The 20,591-nt window shown below is 41.8% G+C and overlaps 8 non-coding genes across 8 annotated transcripts; all 8 read left to right on the forward strand.

The window, feature by feature from the left end:
* Positions 1–215: 215 nt before the first annotated feature.
* On the forward strand, positions 216–322 carry LOC124620818. The gene has a single exon (XR_006980341.1). It is a non-coding gene; the product is annotated as a U6 spliceosomal RNA (small nuclear RNA).
* Positions 323–2,809: 2,487 nt separating this feature from the next.
* Positions 2,810–2,916, forward strand: LOC124620819. The gene has a single exon (XR_006980342.1). It is a non-coding gene; the product is annotated as a U6 spliceosomal RNA (small nuclear RNA).
* A 2,485-nt stretch (positions 2,917–5,401) lies between these two features.
* On the forward strand, positions 5,402–5,508 carry LOC124620820. The gene has a single exon (XR_006980343.1). It is a non-coding gene; the product is annotated as a U6 spliceosomal RNA (small nuclear RNA).
* Positions 5,509–7,993: 2,485 nt separating this feature from the next.
* LOC124620871 lies at positions 7,994–8,100 on the forward strand. Its single transcript, XR_006980386.1, has one exon. It is a non-coding gene; the product is annotated as a U6 spliceosomal RNA (small nuclear RNA).
* A 2,485-nt stretch (positions 8,101–10,585) lies between these two features.
* Positions 10,586–10,692, forward strand: LOC124620872. The gene has a single exon (XR_006980387.1). It is a non-coding gene; the product is annotated as a U6 spliceosomal RNA (small nuclear RNA).
* Positions 10,693–13,177: 2,485 nt separating this feature from the next.
* Positions 13,178–13,284, forward strand: LOC124620821. The gene has a single exon (XR_006980344.1). It is a non-coding gene; the product is annotated as a U6 spliceosomal RNA (small nuclear RNA).
* A 2,485-nt stretch (positions 13,285–15,769) lies between these two features.
* On the forward strand, positions 15,770–15,876 carry LOC124620873. Its single transcript, XR_006980388.1, has one exon. It is a non-coding gene; the product is annotated as a U6 spliceosomal RNA (small nuclear RNA).
* A 2,485-nt stretch (positions 15,877–18,361) lies between these two features.
* LOC124620823 lies at positions 18,362–18,468 on the forward strand. The gene has a single exon (XR_006980345.1). It is a non-coding gene; the product is annotated as a U6 spliceosomal RNA (small nuclear RNA).
* Positions 18,469–20,591: the final 2,123 nt, after the last annotated feature.

Raw genomic sequence — 20,591 nt, forward strand, 5'->3', positions numbered from 1 at the left:
ACTCTACGATCTAAGTTTTACATCCAATACTGCCAAATAATACGGTTAACAGAGCTGCCACTTACTAAGAACGACACCTCGCAGTAATTAATTCACAGATTAGCACTCGGCAGGCCTTGTGTTCCTCGCCAGAGCTGCGTAAAGCTACGTCCAAGCCGAACCATATTTGACGCGACGCCATAACTATATATACAATTTCAGAGGGCTCCTCGAATGTACTCGCTTCGGCGGTACATATACTAAAATTGGAACGATACAGAGAAGATTAGCATGGCCCCTGCGCAAGGATGACACGCAAAATCGTGAAGCGTTCCACATTTTTTTCGCAATCTCACTCTCTCATGTCTCACATCAGCTGCTAATACCCTCAGCCACCTACACAAGTTTCGCTTCATATCTGCACCCACTTGTCACAAACTATGCTGTCCATTTACGCAGTTCTCCTCCACTCTCTTTCATTCACAACAGAACATGATAAAACTGGCAATAAACCTATCCCTTACATCACCAATGCACATCTAAAATGTCACTCTAATAACAACTCAGCAAGCACACCAAAACCACAACTACACTGACACAAGTACATGTCACTAGCACCCCTTCAGCTCATTCACAAACCTGACACAAATCACAGCCAGTCTAAGACTAAGCCTAGCACAGGCAAAAGCCTCTTCTCTTCCTCAGTATCACACTCTGCTGTCACAACATCTCTTCCTACTGTCTCAATCACGTCATTTCATAACACACACCTACTGCCACACACAACATTTGGAAACCTTACATCAACTTTACACAAGATAGCTGCATGTTCCAAATCTTTCTCACTCACATACTTTCACTCACACTACTGCTTAAATACACTCTAGCGCTCTAAAATTAGCTTGCATTACCTAATATTTATTTTTCACTAACGCCTACAAAGCTTCTGGTGCCTGTATGCCACTATCACATACTGACTGCACACAGACCCACAACATTTAACTTTATTCATCTTCATGGCTGCAGCTGATGCCATAATTGTTTCAGCACCATAAATAAACATGTGAAGGAAGATGTCTCTTTAATCATTAAGTGTGCAAGCTACCCCTTTACAAGAAGTTCATTTAACATTATGTTTCAAGTAACTTTCCTAGTGGCCTTGCTATCCAGCTGCAGCCTCATAATACAGACTGCAGGTGACACCTCATCAGATTCTTAACTGAAGCATATCTGCCTGTGTAATAAGCCACTGCCCTTCACCTAAAAGCCAACTATTACAGCAAATCTGTGGTGCACAAGCAAGTCATGTACAAATTTCACTGGTGTGACGCACAAAGTATTTTCCCACATGTCTGGCAATCTGCCACTACATATAGTTACCTAAATTAAATTCAAAAGTGTCAGCCAATGAATACCACAACACTGAAGTGTTTAGAAAGCAGACCAGTATGCTAGTATTAACATATAGTATTTAGATGTGAGGCTCTACTATTTTGACAGCACTTTGAATCCCATCAATGTCATACAAGTCGATGCTGTTCACAATTACAGCTGATGCACCTCTCATCCTGTGTCTAGCAGAAAGATTGGACAAAGCCTGCATGCAATATTCATCATGTCACATACACAGAAGCTCTAGCACATAAGCAGATACAGAGGCAGTCAAGACACAAAACACTAGCTAGCTTCAGGATTTTGGAATAGACAGCAACATCACAAACCAGTTTGTGTCACATGACACCAGTAGCTACTCAGTTATTAACTGCTTTCAGATACTAAATCTATCACTCTTTGTTTTGCACTAGCAATTCTTCCTGTAATAACAACATTCACCAAACTGGATTACATCTGACTGACATTTCACAGGAACATAACTACAGCTACTAACACAATGCTAACCTGGTTTCTCTCACCACATGTCCCCTCAACATTTTAGGCTCATTCACACATCTCCATCACAGTGTTTCACTGTTGCCAAGTAGACCTGCCCTGTGTAAACTTGGATCAACACAAATATATCACCTGGTATTGTACTGAAAACGGAACTATGTCCATCATTCCTACTACTACCTCACACAACTCGCATTCACCCATCCATGCGCTAGTAGTGACCTACACTGCTGTGTTTCAAAGTGTGCAATATGAATGGTGTTTTTAATGGTTCGTGAGGCTACTGTGTCTCTTTTTGCAGTCACTATTGTCTTCTGGCGCCATTGGATGAATAGGAGTTACTCAATAATTTAGATGGTCACACACTGTGTCTTCTTGTGCTGTACTTGATGTGTGAGTTAAAAGTTGCCTTGCACTCTGTCATTAAATCGATTAGTATCGTGAGAAAGTACCACTGAAAGAGTAATGCAATTTGTGTTAGCAGTGAAGACAGTTTCGCAAAAATATTCGCTTGTTTTGAGAGTCTTCAAGACCTGCTACCAGCTCCAATCAGCGCCATTTATCCCACACATTAGAGAAGTGTGTTTCATAGGTATGCCTATAAGACACTAAACTCGGAATGTGAGAACATGGCGACAATACGTGCCATCATGTCTTGCTGCCGCCTAGCGGCAGCTGTGTGAACCTGCTGCTGCTGCTCTGGGTGGATGCTGCGAGAGCAAGCGACTCTACGATCTAAGTTTTACATCCAATACTGCCAAATAATACGGTTAACAGAGCTGCCACTTACTAAGAACGACACCTCGCAGTAATTAATTCACAGATTAGCACTCGGCAGGCCTTGTGTTCCTCGCCAGAGCTGCGTAAAGCTACGTCCAAGCCGAACCATATTTGACGCGACGCCATAACTATATATACAATTTCAGAGGGCTCCTCGAATGTACTCGCTTCGGCGGTACATATACTAAAATTGGAACGATACAGAGAAGATTAGCATGGCCCCTGCGCAAGGATGACACGCAAAATCGTGAAGCGTTCCACATTTTTTTCGCAATCTCACTCTCTCATGTCTCACATCAGCTGCTAATACCCTCAGCCACCTACACAAGTTTCGCTTCATATCTGCACCCACTTGTCACAAACTATGCTGTCCATTTACGCAGTTCTCCTCCACTCTCTTTCATTCACAACAGAACATGATAAAACTGGCAATAAACCTATCCCTTACATCACCAATGCACATCTAAAATGTCACTCTAATAACAACTCAGCAAGCACACCAAAACCACAACTACACTGACACAAGTACATGTCACTAGCACCCCTTCAGCTCATTCACAAACCTGACACAAATCACAGCCAGTCTAAGACTAAGCCTAGCACAGGCAAAAGCCTCTTCTCTTCCTCAGTATCACACTCTGCTGTCACAACATCTCTTCCTACTGTCTCAATCACGTCATTTCATAACACACACCTACTGCCACACACAACATTTGGAAACCTTACATCAACTTTACACAAGATAGCTGCATGTTCCAAATCTTTCTCACTCACATACTTTCACTCACACTACTGCTTAAATACACTCTAGCGCTCTAAAATTAGCTTGCATTACCTAATATTTATTTTTCACTAACGCCTACAAAGCTTCTGGTGCCTGTATGCCACTATCACATACTGACTGCACACAGACCCACAACATTTAACTTTATTCATCTTCATGGCTGCAGCTGATGCCATAATTGTTTCAGCACCATAAATAAACATGTGAAGGAAGATGTCTCTTTAATCATTAAGTGTGCAAGCTACCCCTTTACAAGAAGTTCATTTAACATTATGTTTCAAGTAACTTTCCTAGTGGCCTTGCTATCCAGCTGCAGCCTCATAATACAGACTGCAGGTGACACCTCATCAGATTCTTAACTGAAGCATATCTGCCTGTGTAATAAGCCACTGCCCTTCACCTAAAAACCAACTATTACAGCAAATCTGTGGTGCACAAGCAAGTCATGTACAAATTTCACTGGTGTGACGCACAAAGTATTTTCCCACATGTCTGGCAATCTGCCACTACATATAGTTACCTAAATTAAATTCAAAAGTGTCAGCCAATGAATACCACAACACTGAAGTGTTTAGAAAGCAGACCAGTATGCTAGTATTAACATATAGTATTTAGATGTGAGGCTCTACTATTTTGACAGCACTTTGAATCCCATCAATGTCATACAAGTCGATGCTGTTCACAATTACAGCTGATGCACCTCTCATCCTGTGTCTAGCAGAAAGATTGGACAAACCCTGCATGCAATATTCATCATGTCACATACACAGAAGCTCTAGCACATAAGCAGATACAGAGGCAGTCAAGACACAAAACACTAGCAAGCTTCAGGATTTTGGAATAGACAGCAACATCACAAACCAGTTTGTGTCACATGACACCAGTAGCTACTCAGTTATTAACTGCTTTCAGATACTAAATCTATCACTCTTTGTTTTGCACTAGCAATTCTTCCTGTAATAACAACATTCACCAAACTGGATTACATCTGACTGACATTTCACAGGAACATAACTACAGCTACTAACACAATGCTAACCTGGTTTCTCTCACCACATGTCCCCTCAACATTTTAGGCTCATTCACACATCTCCATCACAGTGTTTCACTGTTGCCAAGTAGACCTGCCCTGTGTAAACTTGGATCAACACAAATATATCACCTGGTATTGTACTGAAAACGGAACTATGTCCATCATTCCTACTACTACCTCACACAACTCGCATTCACCCATCCATGCGCTAGTAGTGACCTACACTGCTGTGTTTCAAAGTGTGCAATATGAATGGTGTTTTTAATGGTTCGTGAGGCTACTGTGTCTCTTTTTGCAGTCACTATTGTCTTCTGGCGCCATTGGATGAATAGGAGTTACTCAATAATTTAGATGGTCACACACTGTGTTCTTGTGCTGTACTTGATGTGTGAGTTAAAAGTTGCCTTGCACTCTGTCATTAAATCGATTAGTATCGTGAGAAAGTACCACTGAAAGAGTAATGCAATTTGTGTTAGCAGTGAAGACAGTTTCGCAAAAATATTCGCTTGTTTTGAGAGTCTTCAAGACCTGCTACCAGCTCCAATCACCGCCATTTATCCCACACATTAGAGAAGTGTGTTTCATAGGTATGCCTATAAGACACTAAACTCGGAATGTGAGAACATGGCGACAATACGTGCCATCATGTCTTGCTGCCGCCTAGCGGCAGGTGTGTGAACCTGCTGCTGCTGCTCTGGGTGGATGCTGCGAGAGCAAGCGACTCTACGATCTAAGTTTTACATCCAATACTGCCAAATAATACGGTTAACAGAGCTGCCACTTACTAAGAACGACACCTCGCAGTAATTAATTCACAGATTAGCACTCGGCAGGCCTTGTGTTCCTCGCCAGAGCTGCGTAAAGCTACGTCCAAGCCGAACCATATTTGACGCGACGCCATAACTATATATACAATTTCAGAGGGCTCCTCGAATGTACTCGCTTCGGCGGTACATATACTAAAATTGGAACGATACAGAGAAGATTAGCATGGCCCCTGCGCAAGGATGACACGCAAAATCGTGAAGCGTTCCACATTTTTTTCGCAATCTCACTCTCTCATGTCTCACATCAGCTGCTAATACCCTCAGCCACCTACACAAGTTTCGCTTCATATCTGCACCCACTTGTCACAAACTATGCTGTCCATTTACGCAGTTCTCCTCCACTCTCTTTCATTCACAACAGAACATGATAAAACTGGCAATAAACCTATCCCTTACATCACCAATGCACATCTAAAATGTCACTCTAATAACAACTCAGCAAGCACACCAAAACCACAACTACACTGACACAAGTACATGTCACTAGCACCCCTTCAGCTCATTCACAAACCTGACACAAATCACAGCCAGTCTAAGACTAAGCCTAGCACAGGCAAAAGCCTCTTCTCTTCCTCAGTATCACACTCTGCTGTCACAACATCTCTTCCTACTGTCTCAATCACGTCATTTCATAACACACACCTACTGCCACACACAACATTTGGAAACCTTACATCAACTTTACACAAGATAGCTGCATGTTCCAAATCTTTCTCACTCACATACTTTCACTCACACTACTGCTTAAATACACTCTAGCGCTCTAAAATTAGCTTGCATTACCTAATATTTATTTTTCACTAACGCCTACAAAGCTTCTGGTGCCTGTATGCCACTATCACATACTGACTGCACACAGACCCACAACATTTAACTTTATTCATCTTCATGGCTGCAGCTGATGCCATAATTGTTTCAGCACCATAAATAAACATGTGAAGGAAGATGTCTCTTTAATCATTAAGTGTGCAAGCTACCCCTTTACAAGAAGTTCATTTAACATTATGTTTCAAGTAACTTTCCTAGTGGCCTTGCTATCCAGCTGCAGCCTCATAATACAGACTGCAGGTGACACCTCATCAGATTCTTAACTGAAGCATATCTGCCTGTGTAATAAGCCACTGCCCTTCACCTAAAAACCAACTATTACAGCAAATCTGTGGTGCACAAGCAAGTCATGTACAAATTTCACTGGTGTGACGCACAAAGTATTTTCCCACATGTCTGGCAATCTGCCACTACATATAGTTACCTAAATTAAATTCAAAAGTGTCAGCCAATGAATACCACAACACTGAAGTGTTTAGAAAGCAGACCAGTATGCTAGTATTAACATATAGTATTTAGATGTGAGGCTCTACTATTTTGACAGCACTTTGAATCCCATCAATGTCATACAAGTCGATGCTGTTCACAATTACAGCTGATGCACCTCTCATCCTGTGTCTAGCAGAAATATTGGACAAACCCTGCATGCAATATTCATCATGTCACATACACAGAAGCTCTAGCACATAAGCAGATACAGAGGCAGTCAAGACACAAAACACTAGCAAGCTTCAGGATTTTGGAATAGACAGCAACATCACAAACCAGTTTGTGTCACATGACACCAGTAGCTACTCAGTTATTAACTGCTTTCAGATACTAAATCTATCACTCTTTGTTTTGCACTAGCAATTCTTCCTGTAATAACAACATTCACCAAACTGGATTACATCTGACTGACATTTCACAGGAACATAACTACAGCTACTAACACAATGCTAACCTGGTTTCTCTCACCACATGTCCCCTCAACATTTTAGGCTCATTCACACATCTCCATCACAGTGTTTCACTGTTGCCAAGTAGACCTGCCCTGTGTAAACTTGGATCAACACAAATATATCACCTGGTATTGTACTGAAAACGGAACTATGTCCATCATTCCTACTACTACCTCACACAACTCGCATTCACCCATCCATGCGCTAGTAGTGACCTACACTGCTGTGTTTCAAAGTGTGCAATATGAATGGTGTTTTTAATGGTTCGTGAGGCTACTGTGTCTCTTTTTGCAGTCACTATTGTCTTCTGGCGCCATTGGATGAATAGGAGTTACTCAATAATTTAGATGGTCACACACTGTGTTCTTGTGCTGTACTTGATGTGTGAGTTAAAAGTTGCCTTGCACTCTGTCATTAAATCGATTAGTATCGTGAGAAAGTACCACTGAAAGAGTAATGCAATTTGTGTTAGCAGTGAAGACAGTTTCGCAAAAATATTCGCTTGTTTTGAGAGTCTTCAAGACCTGCTACCAGCTCCAATCAGCGCCATTTATCCCACACATTAGAGAAGTGTGTTTCATAGGTATGCCTATAAGACACTAAACTCGGAATGTGAGAACATGGCGACAATACGTGCCATCATGTCTTGCTGCCGCCTAGCGGCAGCTGTGTGAACCTGCTGCTGCTGCTCTGGGTGGATGCTGCGAGAGCAAGCGACTCTACGATCTAAGTTTTACATCCAATACTGCCAAATAATACGGTTAACAGAGCTGCCACTTACTAAGAACGACACCTCGCAGTAATTAATTCACAGATTAGCACTCGGCAGGCCTTGTGTTCCTCGCCAGAGCTGCGTAAAGCTACGTCCAAGCCGAACCATATTTGACGCGACGCCATAACTATATATACAATTTCAGAGGGCTCCTCGAATGTACTCGCTTCGGCGGTACATATACTAAAATTGGAACGATACAGAGAAGATTAGCATGGCCCCTGCGCAAGGATGACACGCAAAATCGTGAAGCATTCCACATTTTTTTCGCAATCTCACTCTCTCATGTCTCACATCAGCTGCTAATACCCTCAGCCACCTACACAAGTTTCGCTTCATATCTGCACCCACTTGTCACAAACTATGCTGTCCATTTACGCAGTTCTCCTCCACTCTCTTTCATTCACAACAGAACATGATAAAACTGGCAATAAACCTATCCCTTACATCACCAATGCACATCTAAAATGTCACTCTAATAACAACTCAGCAAGCACACCAAAACCACAACTACACTGACACAAGTACATGTCACTAGCACCCCTTCAGCTCATTCACAAACCTGACACAAATCACAGCCAGTCTAAGACTAAGCCTAGCACAGGCAAAAGCCTCTTCTCTTCCTCAGTATCACACTCTGCTGTCACAACATCTCTTCCTACTGTCTCAATCACGTCATTTCATAACACACACCTACTGCCACACACAACATTTGGAAACCTTACATCAACTTTACACAAGATAGCTGCATGTTCCAAATCTTTCTCACTCACATACTTTCACTCACACTACTGCTTAAATACACTCTAGCGCTCTAAAATTAGCTTGCATTACCTAATATTTATTTTTCTCTAACGCCTACAAAGCTTCTGGTGCCTGTATGCCACTATCACATACTGACTGCACAAAGACCCACAACATTTAACTTTATTCATCTTCATGGCTGCAGCTGATGCCATAATTGTTTCAGCACCATAAATAAACATGTGAAGGAAGATGTCTCTTTAATCATTAAGTGTGCAAGCTACGCCTTTACAAGAAGTTCATTTAACATTATGTTTCAAGTAACTTTCCTAGTGGCCTTGCTATCCAGCTGCAGCCTCATAATACAGACTGCAGGTGACACCTCATCAGATTCTTAACTGAAGCATATCTGCCTGTGTAATAAGCCACTGCCCTTCACCTAAAAACCAACTATTACAGCAAATCTGTGGTGCACAAGCAAGTCATGTACAAATTTCACTGGTGTGACGCACAAAGTATTTTCCCACATGTCTGGCAATCTGCCACTACATATAGTTACCTAAATTAAATTCAAAAGTGTCAGCCAATGAATACCACAACACTGAAGTGTTTAGAAAGCAGACCAGTATGCTAGTATTAACATATAGTATTTAGATGTGAGGCTCTACTATTTTGACAGCACTTTGAATCCCATCAATGTCATACAAGTCGATGCTGTTCACAATTACAGCTGATGCACCTCTCATCCTGTGTCTAGCAGAAAGATTGGACAAAGCCTGCATGCAATATTCATCATGTCACATACACAGAAGCTCTAGCACATAAGCAGATACAGAGGCAGTCAAGACACAAAACACTAGCTAGCTTCAGGATTTTGGAATAGACAGCAACATCACAAACCAGTTTGTGTCACATGACACCAGTAGCTACTCAGTTATTAACTGCTTTCAGATACTAAATCTATCACTCTTTGTTTTGCACTAGCAATTCTTCCTGTAATAACAACATTCACCAAACTGGATTACATCTGACTGACATTTCACAGGAACATAACTACAGCTACTAACACAATGCTAACCTGGTTTCTCTCACCACATGTCCCCTCAACATTTTAGGCTCATTCACACATCTCCATCACAGTGTTTCACTGTTGCCAAGTAGACCTGCCCTGTGTAAACTTGGATCAACACAAATATATCACCTGGTATTGTACTGAAAACGGAACTATGTCCATCATTCCTACTACTACCTCACACAACTCGCATTCACCCATCCATGCGCTAGTAGTGACCTACACTGCTGTGTTTCAAAGTGTGCAATATGAATGGTGTTTTTAATGGTTCGTGAGGCTACTGTGTCTCTTTTTGCAGTCACTATTGTCTTCTGGCGCCATTGGATGAATAGGAGTTACTCAATAATTTAGATGGTCACACACTGTGTTCTTGTGCTGTACTTGATGTGTGAGTTAAAAGTTGCCTTGCACTCTGTCATTAAATCGATTAGTATCGTGAGAAAGTACCACTGAAAGAGTAATGCAATTTGTGTTAGCAGTGAAGACAGTTTCGCAAAAATATTCGCTTGTTTTGAGAGTCTTCAAGACCTGCTACCAGCTCCAATCAGCGCCATTTATCCCACACATTAGAGAAGTGTGTTTCATAGGTATGCCTATAAGACACTAAACTCGGAATGTGAGAACATGGCGACAATACGTGCCATCATGTCTTGCTGCCGCCTAGCGGCAGCTGTGTGAACCTGCTGCTGCTGCTCTGGGTGGATGCTGCGAGAGCAAGCGACTCTACGATCTAAGTTTTACATCCAATACTGCCAAATAATACGGTTAACAGAGCTGCCACTTACTAAGAACGACACCTCGCAGTAATTAATTCACAGATTAGCACTCGGCAGGCCTTGTGTTCCTCGCCAGAGCTGCGTAAAGCTACGTCCAAGCCGAACCATATTTGACGCGACGCCATAACTATATATACAATTTCAGAGGGCTCCTCGAATGTACTCGCTTCGGCGGTACATATACTAAAATTGGAACGATACAGAGAAGATTAGCATGGCCCCTGCGCAAGGATGACACGCAAAATCGTGAAGCATTCCACATTTTTTTCGCAATCTCACTCTCTCATGTCTCACATCAGCTGCTAATACCCTCAGCCACCTACACAAGTTTCGCTTCATATCTGCACCCACTTGTCACAAACTATGCTGTCCATTTACGCAGTTCTCCTCCACTCTCTTTCATTCACAACAGAACATGATAAAACTGGCAATAAACCTATCCCTTACATCACCAATGCACATCTAAAATGTCACTCTAATAACAACTCAGCAAGCACACCAAAACCACAACTACACTGACACAAGTACATGTCACTAGCACCCCTTCAGCTCATTCACAAACCTGACACAAATCACAGCCAGTCTAAGACTAAGCCTAGCACAGGCAAAAGCCTCTTCTCTTCCTCAGTATCACACTCTGCTGTCACAACATCTCTTCCTACTGTCTCAATCACGTCATTTCATAACACACACCTACTGCCACACACAACATTTGGAAACCTTACATCAACTTTACACAAGATAGCTGCATGTTCCAAATCTTTCTCACTCACATACTTTCACTCACACTACTGCTTAAATACACTCTAGCGCTCTAAAATTAGCTTGCATTACCTAATATTTATTTTTCTCTAACGCCTACAAAGCTTCTGGTGCCTGTATGCCACTATCACATACTGACTGCACAAAGACCCACAACATTTAACTTTATTCATCTTCATGGCTGCAGCTGATGCCATAATTGTTTCAGCACCATAAATAAACATGTGAAGGAAGATGTCTCTTTAATCATTAAGTGTGCAAGCTACGCCTTTACAAGAAGTTCATTTAACATTATGTTTCAAGTAACTTTCCTAGTGGCCTTGCTATCCAGCTGCAGCCTCATAATACAGACTGCAGGTGACACCTCATCAGATTCTTAACTGAAGCATATCTGCCTGTGTAATAAGCCACTGCCCTTCACCTAAAAACCAACTATTACAGCAAATCTGTGGTGCACAAGCAAGTCATGTACAAATTTCACTGGTGTGACGCACAAAGTATTTTCCCACATGTCTGGCAATCTGCCACTACATATAGTTACCTAAATTAAATTCAAAAGTGTCAGCCAATGAATACCACAACACTGAAGTGTTTAGAAAGCAGACCAGTATGCTAGTATTAACATATAGTATTTAGATGTGAGGCTCTACTATTTTGACAGCACTTTGAATCCCATCAATGTCATACAAGTCGATGCTGTTCACAATTACAGCTGATGCACCTCTCATCCTGTGTCTAGCAGAAAGATTGGACAAAGCCTGCATGCAATATTCATCATGTCACATACACAGAAGCTCTAGCACATAAGCAGATACAGAGGCAGTCAAGACACAAAACACTAGCTAGCTTCAGGATTTTGGAATAGACAGCAACATCACAAACCAGTTTGTGTCACATGACACCAGTAGCTACTCAGTTATTAACTGCTTTCAGATACTAAATCTATCACTCTTTGTTTTGCACTAGCAATTCTTCCTGTAATAACAACATTCACCAAACTGGATTACATCTGACTGACATTTCACAGGAACATAACTACAGCTACTAACACAATGCTAACCTGGTTTCTCTCACCACATGTCCCCTCAACATTTTAGGCTCATTCACACATCTCCATCACAGTGTTTCACTGTTGCCAAGTAGACCTGCCCTGTGTAAACTTGGATCAACACAAATATATCACCTGGTATTGTACTGAAAACGGAACTATGTCCATCATTCCTACTACTACCTCACACAACTCGCATTCACCCATCCATGCGCTAGTAGTGACCTACACTGCTGTGTTTCAAAGTGTGCAATATGAATGGTGTTTTTAATGGTTCGTGAGGCTACTGTGTCTCTTTTTGCAGTCACTATTGTCTTCTGGCGCCATTGGATGAATAGGAGTTACTCAATAATTTAGATGGTCACACACTGTGTTCTTGTGCTGTACTTGATGTGTGAGTTAAAAGTTGCCTTGCACTCTGTCATTAAATCGATTAGTATCGTGAGAAAGTACCACTGAAAGAGTAATGCAATTTGTGTTAGCAGTGAAGACAGTTTCGCAAAAATATTCGCTTGTTTTGAGAGTCTTCAAGACCTGCTACCAGCTCCAATCAGCGCCATTTATCCCACACATTAGAGAAGTGTGTTTCATAGGTATGCCTATAAGACACTAAACTCGGAATGTGAGAACATGGCGACAATACGTGCCATCATGTCTTGCTGCCGCCTAGCGGCAGCTGTGTGAACCTGCTGCTGCTGCTCTGGGTGGATGCTGCGAGAGCAAGCGACTCTACGATCTAAGTTTTACATCCAATACTGCCAAATAATACGGTTAACAGAGCTGCCACTTACTAAGAACGACACCTCGCAGTAATTAATTCACAGATTAGCACTCGGCAGGCCTTGTGTTCCTCGCCAGAGCTGCGTAAAGCTACGTCCAAGCCGAACCATATTTGACGCGACGCCATAACTATATATACAATTTCAGAGGGCTCCTCGAATGTACTCGCTTCGGCGGTACATATACTAAAATTGGAACGATACAGAGAAGATTAGCATGGCCCCTGCGCAAGGATGACACGCAAAATCGTGAAGCGTTCCACATTTTTTTCGCAATCTCACTCTCTCATGTCTCACATCAGCTGCTAATACCCTCAGCCACCTACACAAGTTTCGCTTCATATCTGCACCCACTTGTCACAAACTATGCTGTCCATTTACGCAGTTCTCCTCCACTCTCTTTCATTCACAACAGAACATGATAAAACTGGCAATAAACCTATCCCTTACATCACCAATGCACATCTAAAATGTCACTCTAATAACAACTCAGCAAGCACACCAAAACCACAACTACACTGACACAAGTACATGTCACTAGCACCCCTTCAGCTCATTCACAAACCTGACACAAATCACAGCCAGTCTAAGACTAAGCCTAGCACAGGCAAAAGCCTCTTCTCTTCCTCAGTATCACACTCTGCTGTCACAACATCTCTTCCTACTGTCTCAATCACGTCATTTCATAACACACACCTACTGCCACACACAACATTTGGAAACCTTACATCAACTTTACACAAGATAGCTGCATGTTCCAAATCTTTCTCACTCACATACTTTCACTCACACTACTGCTTAAATACACTCTAGCGCTCTAAAATTAGCTTGCATTACCTAATATTTATTTTTCTCTAACGCCTACAAAGCTTCTGGTGCCTGTATGCCACTATCACATACTGACTGCACAAAGACCCACAACATTTAACTTTATTCATCTTCATGGCTGCAGCTGATGCCATAATTGTTTCAGCACCATAAATAAACATGTGAAGGAAGATGTCTCTTTAATCATTAAGTGTGCAAGCTACCCCTTTACAAGAAGTTCATTTAACATTATGTTTCAAGTAACTTTCCTAGTGGCCTTGCTATCCAGCTGCAGCCTCATAATACAGACTGCAGGTGACACCTCATCAGATTCTTAACTGAAGCATATCTGCCTGTGTAATAAGCCACTGCCCTTCACCTAAAAACCAACTATTACAGCAAATCTGTGGTGCACAAGCAAGTCATGTACAAATTTCACTGGTGTGACGCACAAAGTATTTTCCCACATGTCTGGCAATCTGCCACTACATATAGTTACCTAAATTAAATTCAAAAGTGTCAGCCAATGAATACCACAACACTGAAGTGTTTAGAAAGCAGACCAGTATGCTAGTATTAACATATAGTATTTAGATGTGAGGCTCTACTATTTTGACAGCACTTTGAATCCCATCAATGTCATACAAGTCGATGCTGTTCACAATTACAGCTGATGCACCTCTCATCCTGTGTCTAGCAGAAAGATTGGACAAAGCCTGCATGCAATATTCATCATGTCACATACACAGAAGCTCTAGCACATAAGCAGATACAGAGGCAGTCAAGACACAAAACACTAGCTAGCTTCAGGATTTTGGAATAGACAGCAACATCACAAACCAGTTTGTGTCACATGACACCAGTAGCTACTCAGTTATTAACTGCTTTCAGATACTAAATCTATCACTCTTTGTTTTGCACTAGCAATTCTTCCTGTAATAACAACATTCACCAAACTGGATTACATCTGACTGACATTTCACAGGAACATAACTACAGCTACTAACACAATGCTAACCTGGTTTCTCTCACCACATGTCCCCTCAACATTTTAGGCTCATTCACACATCTCCATCACAGTGTTTCACTGTTGCCAAGTAGACCTGCCCTGTGTAAACTTGGATCAACACAAATATATCACCTGGTATTGTACTGAAAACGGAACTATGTCCATCATTCCTACTACTACCTCACACAACTCGCATTCACCCATCCATGCGCTAGTAGTGACCTACACTGCTGTGTTTCAAAGTGTGCAATATGAATGGTGTTTTTAATGGTTCGTGAGGCTACTGTGTCTCTTTTTGCAGTCACTATTGTCTTCTGGCGCCATTGGATGAATAGGAGTTACTCAATAATTTAGATGGTCACACACTGTGTTCTTGTGCTGTACTTGATGTGTGAGTTAAAAGTTGCCTTGCACTCTGTCATTAAATCGATTAGTATCGTGAGAAAGTACCACTGAAAGAGTAATGCAATTTGTGTTAGCAGTGAAGACAGTTTCGCAAAAATATTCGCTTGTTTTGAGAGTCTTCAAGACCTGCTACCAGCTCCAATCAGCGCCATTTATCCCACACATTAGAGAAGTGTGTTTCATAGGTATGCCTATAAGACACTAAACTCGGAATGTGAGAACATGGCGACAATACGTGCCATCATGTCTTGCTGCCGCCTAGCGGCAGCTGTGTGAACCTGCTGCTGCTGCTCTGGGTGGATGCTGCGAGAGCAAGCGACTCTACGATCTAAGTTTTACATCCAATACTGCCAAATAATACGGTTAACAGAGCTGCCACTTACTAAGAACGACACCTCGCAGTAATTAATTCACAGATTAGCACTCGGCAGGCCTTGTGTTCCTCGCCAGAGCTGCGTAAAGCTACGTCCAAGCCGAACCATATTTGACGCGACGCCATAACTATATATACAATTTCAGAGGGCTCCTCGAATGTACTCGCTTCGGCGGTACATATACTAAAATTGGAACGATACAGAGAAGATTAGCATGGCCCCTGCGCAAGGATGACACGCAAAATCGTGAAGCATTCCACATTTTTTTCGCAATCTCACTCTCTCATGTCTCACATCAGCTGCTAATACCCTCAGCCACCTACACAAGTTTCGCTTCATATCTGCACCCACTTGTCACAAACTATGCTGTCCATTTACGCAGTTCTCCTCCACTCTCTTTCATTCACAACAGAACATGATAAAACTGGCAATAAACCTATCCCTTACATCACCAATGCACATCTAAAATGTCACTCTAATAACAACTCAGCAAGCACACCAAAACCACAACTACACTGACACAAGTACATGTCACTAGCACCCCTTCAGCTCATTCACAAACCTGACACAAATCACAGCCAGTCTAAGACTAAGCCTAGCACAGGCAAAAGCCTCTTCTCTTCCTCAGTATCACACTCTGCTGTCACAACATCTCTTCCTACTGTCTCAATCACGTCATTTCATAACACACACCTACTGCCACACACAACATTTGGAAACCTTACATCAACTTTACACAAGATAGCTGCATGTTCCAAATCTTTCTCACTCACATACTTTCACTCACACTACTGCTTAAATACACTCTAGCGCTCTAAAATTAGCTTGCATTACCTAATATTTATTTTTCACTAACGCCTACAAAGCTTCTGGTGCCTGTATGCCACTATCACATACTGACTGCACACAGACCCACAACATTTAACTTTATTCATCTTCATGGCTGCAGCTGATGCCATAATTGTTTCAGCACCATAAATAAACATGTGAAGGAAGATGTCTCTTTAATCATTAAGTGTGCAAGCTACCCCTTTACAAGAAGTTCATTTAACATTATGTTTCAAGTAACTTTCCTAGTGGCCTTGCTATCCAGCTGCAGCCTCATAATACAGACTGCAGGTGACACCTCATCAGATTCTTAACTGAAGCATATCTGCCTGTGTAATAAGCCACTGCCCTTCACCTAAAAACCAACTATTACAGCAAATCTGTGGTGCACAAGCAAGTCATGTACAAATTTCACTGGTGTGACGCACAAAGTATTTTCCCACATGTCTGGCAATCTGCCACTACATATAGTTACCTAAATTAAATTCAAAAGTGTCAGCCAATGAATACCACAACACTGAAGTGTTTAGAAAGCAGACCAGTATGCTAGTATTAACATATAGTATTTAGATGTGAGGCTCTACTATTTTGACAGCACTTTGAATCCCATCAATGTCATACAAGTCGATGCTGTTCACAATTACAGCTGATGCACCTCTCATCCTGTGTCTAGCAGAAAGATTGGACAAACCCTGCATGCAATATTCATCATGTCACATACACAGAAGCTCTAGCACATAAGCAGATACAGAGGCAGTCAAGACACAAAACACTAGCAAGCTTCAGGATTTTGGAATAGACAGCAACATCACAAACCAGTTTGTGTCACATGACACCAGTAGCTACTCAGTTATTAACTGCTTTCAGATACTAAATCTATCACTCTTTGTTTTGCACTAGCAATTCTTCCTGTAATAACAACATTCACCAAACTGGATTACATCTGACTGACATTTCACAGGAACATAACTACAGCTACTAACACAATGCTAACCTGGTTTCTCTCACCACATGTCCCCTCAACATTTTAGGCTCATTCACACATCTCCATCACAGTGTTTCACTGTTGCCAAGTAGACCTGCCCTGTGTAAACTTGGATCAACACAAATATATCACCTGGTATTGTACTGAAAACGGAACTATGTCCATCATTCCTACTACTACCTCACACAACTCGCATTCACCCATCCATGCGCTAGTAGTGACCTACACTGCTGTGTTTCAAAGTGTGCAATATGAATGGTGTTTTTAATGGTTCGTGAGGCTACTGTGTCTCTTTTTGCAGTCACTATTGTCTTCTGGCGCCATTGGATGAATAGGAGTTACTCAATAATTTAGATGGTCACACACTGTGTTCTTGTGCTGTACTTGATGTGTGAGTTAAAAGTTGCCTTGCACTCTGTCATTAAATCGATTAGTATCGTGAGAAAGTACCACTGAAAGAGTAATGCAATTTGTGTTAGCAGTGAAGACAGTTTCGCAAAAATATTCGCTTGTTTTGAGAGTCTTCAAGACCTGCTACCAGCTCCAATCACCGCCATTTATCCCACACATTAGAGAAGTGTGTTTCATAGGTATGCCTATAAGACACTAAACTCGGAATGTGAGAACATGGCGACAATACGTGCCATCATGTCTTGCTGCCGCCTAGCGGCAGCTGTGTGAACCTGCTGCTGCTGCTCTGGGTGGATGCTGCGAGAGCAAGCGACTCTACGATCTAAGTTTTACATCCAATACTGCCAAATAATACGGTTAACAGAGCTGCCACTTACTAAGAACGACACCTCGCAGTAATTAATTCACAGATTAGCACTCGGCAGGCCTTGTGTTCCTCGCCAGAGCTGCGTAAAGCTACGTCCAAGCCGAACCATATTTGACGCGACGCCATAACTATATATACAATTTCAGAGGGCTCCTCGAATGTACTCGCTTCGGCGGTACATATACTAAAATTGGAACGATACAGAGAAGATTAGCATGGCCCCTGCGCAAGGATGACACGCAAAATCGTGAAGCGTTCCACATTTTTTTCGCAATCTCACTCTCTCATGTCTCACATCAGCTGCTAATACCCTCAGCCACCTACACAAGTTTCGCTTCATATCTGCACCCACTTGTCACAAACTATGCTGTCCATTTACGCAGTTCTCCTCCACTCTCTTTCATTCACAACAGAACATGATAAAACTGGCAATAAACCTATCCCTTACATCACCAATGCACATCTAAAATGTCACTCTAATAACAACTCAGCAAGCACACCAAAACCACAACTACACTGACACAAGTACATGTCACTAGCACCCCTTCAGCTCATTCACAAACCTGACACAAATCACAGCCAGTCTAAGACTAAGCCTAGCACAGGCAAAAGCCTCTTCTCTTCCTCAGTATCACACTCTGCTGTCACAACATCTCTTCCTACTGTCTCAATCACGTCATTTCATAACACACACCTACTGCCACACACAACATTTGGAAACCTTACATCAACTTTACACAAGATAGCTGCATGTTCCAAATCTTTCTCACTCACATACTTTCACTCACACTACTGCTTAAATACACTCTAGCGCTCTAAAATTAGCTTGCATTACCTAATATTTATTTTTCACTAACGCCTACAAAGCTTCTGGTGCCTGTATGCCACTATCACATACTGACTGCACACAGACCCACAACATTTAACTTTATTCATCTTCATGGCTGCAGCTGATGCCATAATTGTTTCAGCACCATAAATAAACATGTGAAGGAAGATGTCTCTTTAATCATTAAGTGTGCAAGCTACCCCTTTACAAGAAGTTCATTTAACATTATGTTTCAAGTAACTTTCCTAGTGGCCTTGCTATCCAGCTGCAGCCTCATAATACAGACTGCAGGTGACACCTCATCAGATTCTTAACTGAAGCATATCTGCCTGTGTAATAAGCCACTGCCCTTCACCTAAAAACCAACTATTACAGCAAATCTGTGGTGCACAAGCAAGTCATGTACAAATTTCACTGGTGTGACGCACAAAGTATTTTCCCACATGTCTGGCAATCTGCCACTACATATAGTTACCTAAATTAAATTCAAAAGTGTCAGCCAATGAATACCACAACACTGAAGTGTTTAGAAAGCAGACCAGTATGCTAGTATTAACATATAGTATTTAGATGTGAGGCTCTACTATTTTGACAGCACTTTGAATCCCATCAATGTCATACAAGTCGATGCTGTTCACAATTACAGCTGATGCACCTCTCATCCTGTGTCTAGCAGAAATATTGGACAAACCCTGCATGCAATATTCATCATGTCACATACACAGAAGCTCTAGCACATAAGCAGATACAGAGGCAGTCAAGACACAAAACACTAGCAAGCTTCAGGATTTTGGAATAGACAGCAACATCACAAACCAGTTTGTGTCACATGACACCAGTAGCTACTCAGTTATTAACTGCTTTCAGATACTAAATCTATCACTCTTTGTTTTGCACTAGCAATTCTTCCTGTAATAACAACATTCACCAAACTGGATTACATCTGACTGACATTTCACAGGAACATAACTACAGCTACTAACACAATGCTAACCTGGTTTCTCTCACCACATGTCCCCTCAACATTTTAGGCTCATTCACACATCTCCATCACAGTGTTTCACTGTTGCCAAGTAGACCTGCCCTGTGTAAACTTGGATCAACACAAATATATCACCTGGTATTGTACTGAAAACGGAACTATGTCCATCATTCCTACTACTACCTCACACAACTCGCATTCACCCATCCATGCGCTAGTAGTGACCTACACTGCTGTGTTTCAAAGTGTGCAATATGAATGGTGTTTTTAATGGTTCGTGAGGCTACTGTGTCTCTTTTTGCAGTCACTATTGTCTTCTGGCGCCATTGGATGAATAGGAGTTACTCAATAATTTAGATGGTCACACACTGTGTTCTTGTGCTGTACTTGATGTGTGAGTTAAAAGTTGCCTTGCACTCTGTCATTAAATCGATTAGTATCGTGAGAAAGTACCACTGAAAGAGTAATGCAATTTGTGTTAGCAGTGAAGACAGTTTCGCAAAAATATTCGCTTGTTTTGAGAGTCTTCAAGACCTGCTACCAGCTCCAATCAGCGCCATTTATCCCACACATTAGAGA

This window comes from Schistocerca americana, chromosome 6 (assembly GCF_021461395.2).
Source record: "Schistocerca americana isolate TAMUIC-IGC-003095 chromosome 6, iqSchAmer2.1, whole genome shotgun sequence".
NCBI lineage: Eukaryota > Metazoa > Arthropoda > Insecta > Orthoptera > Acrididae > Schistocerca > Schistocerca americana.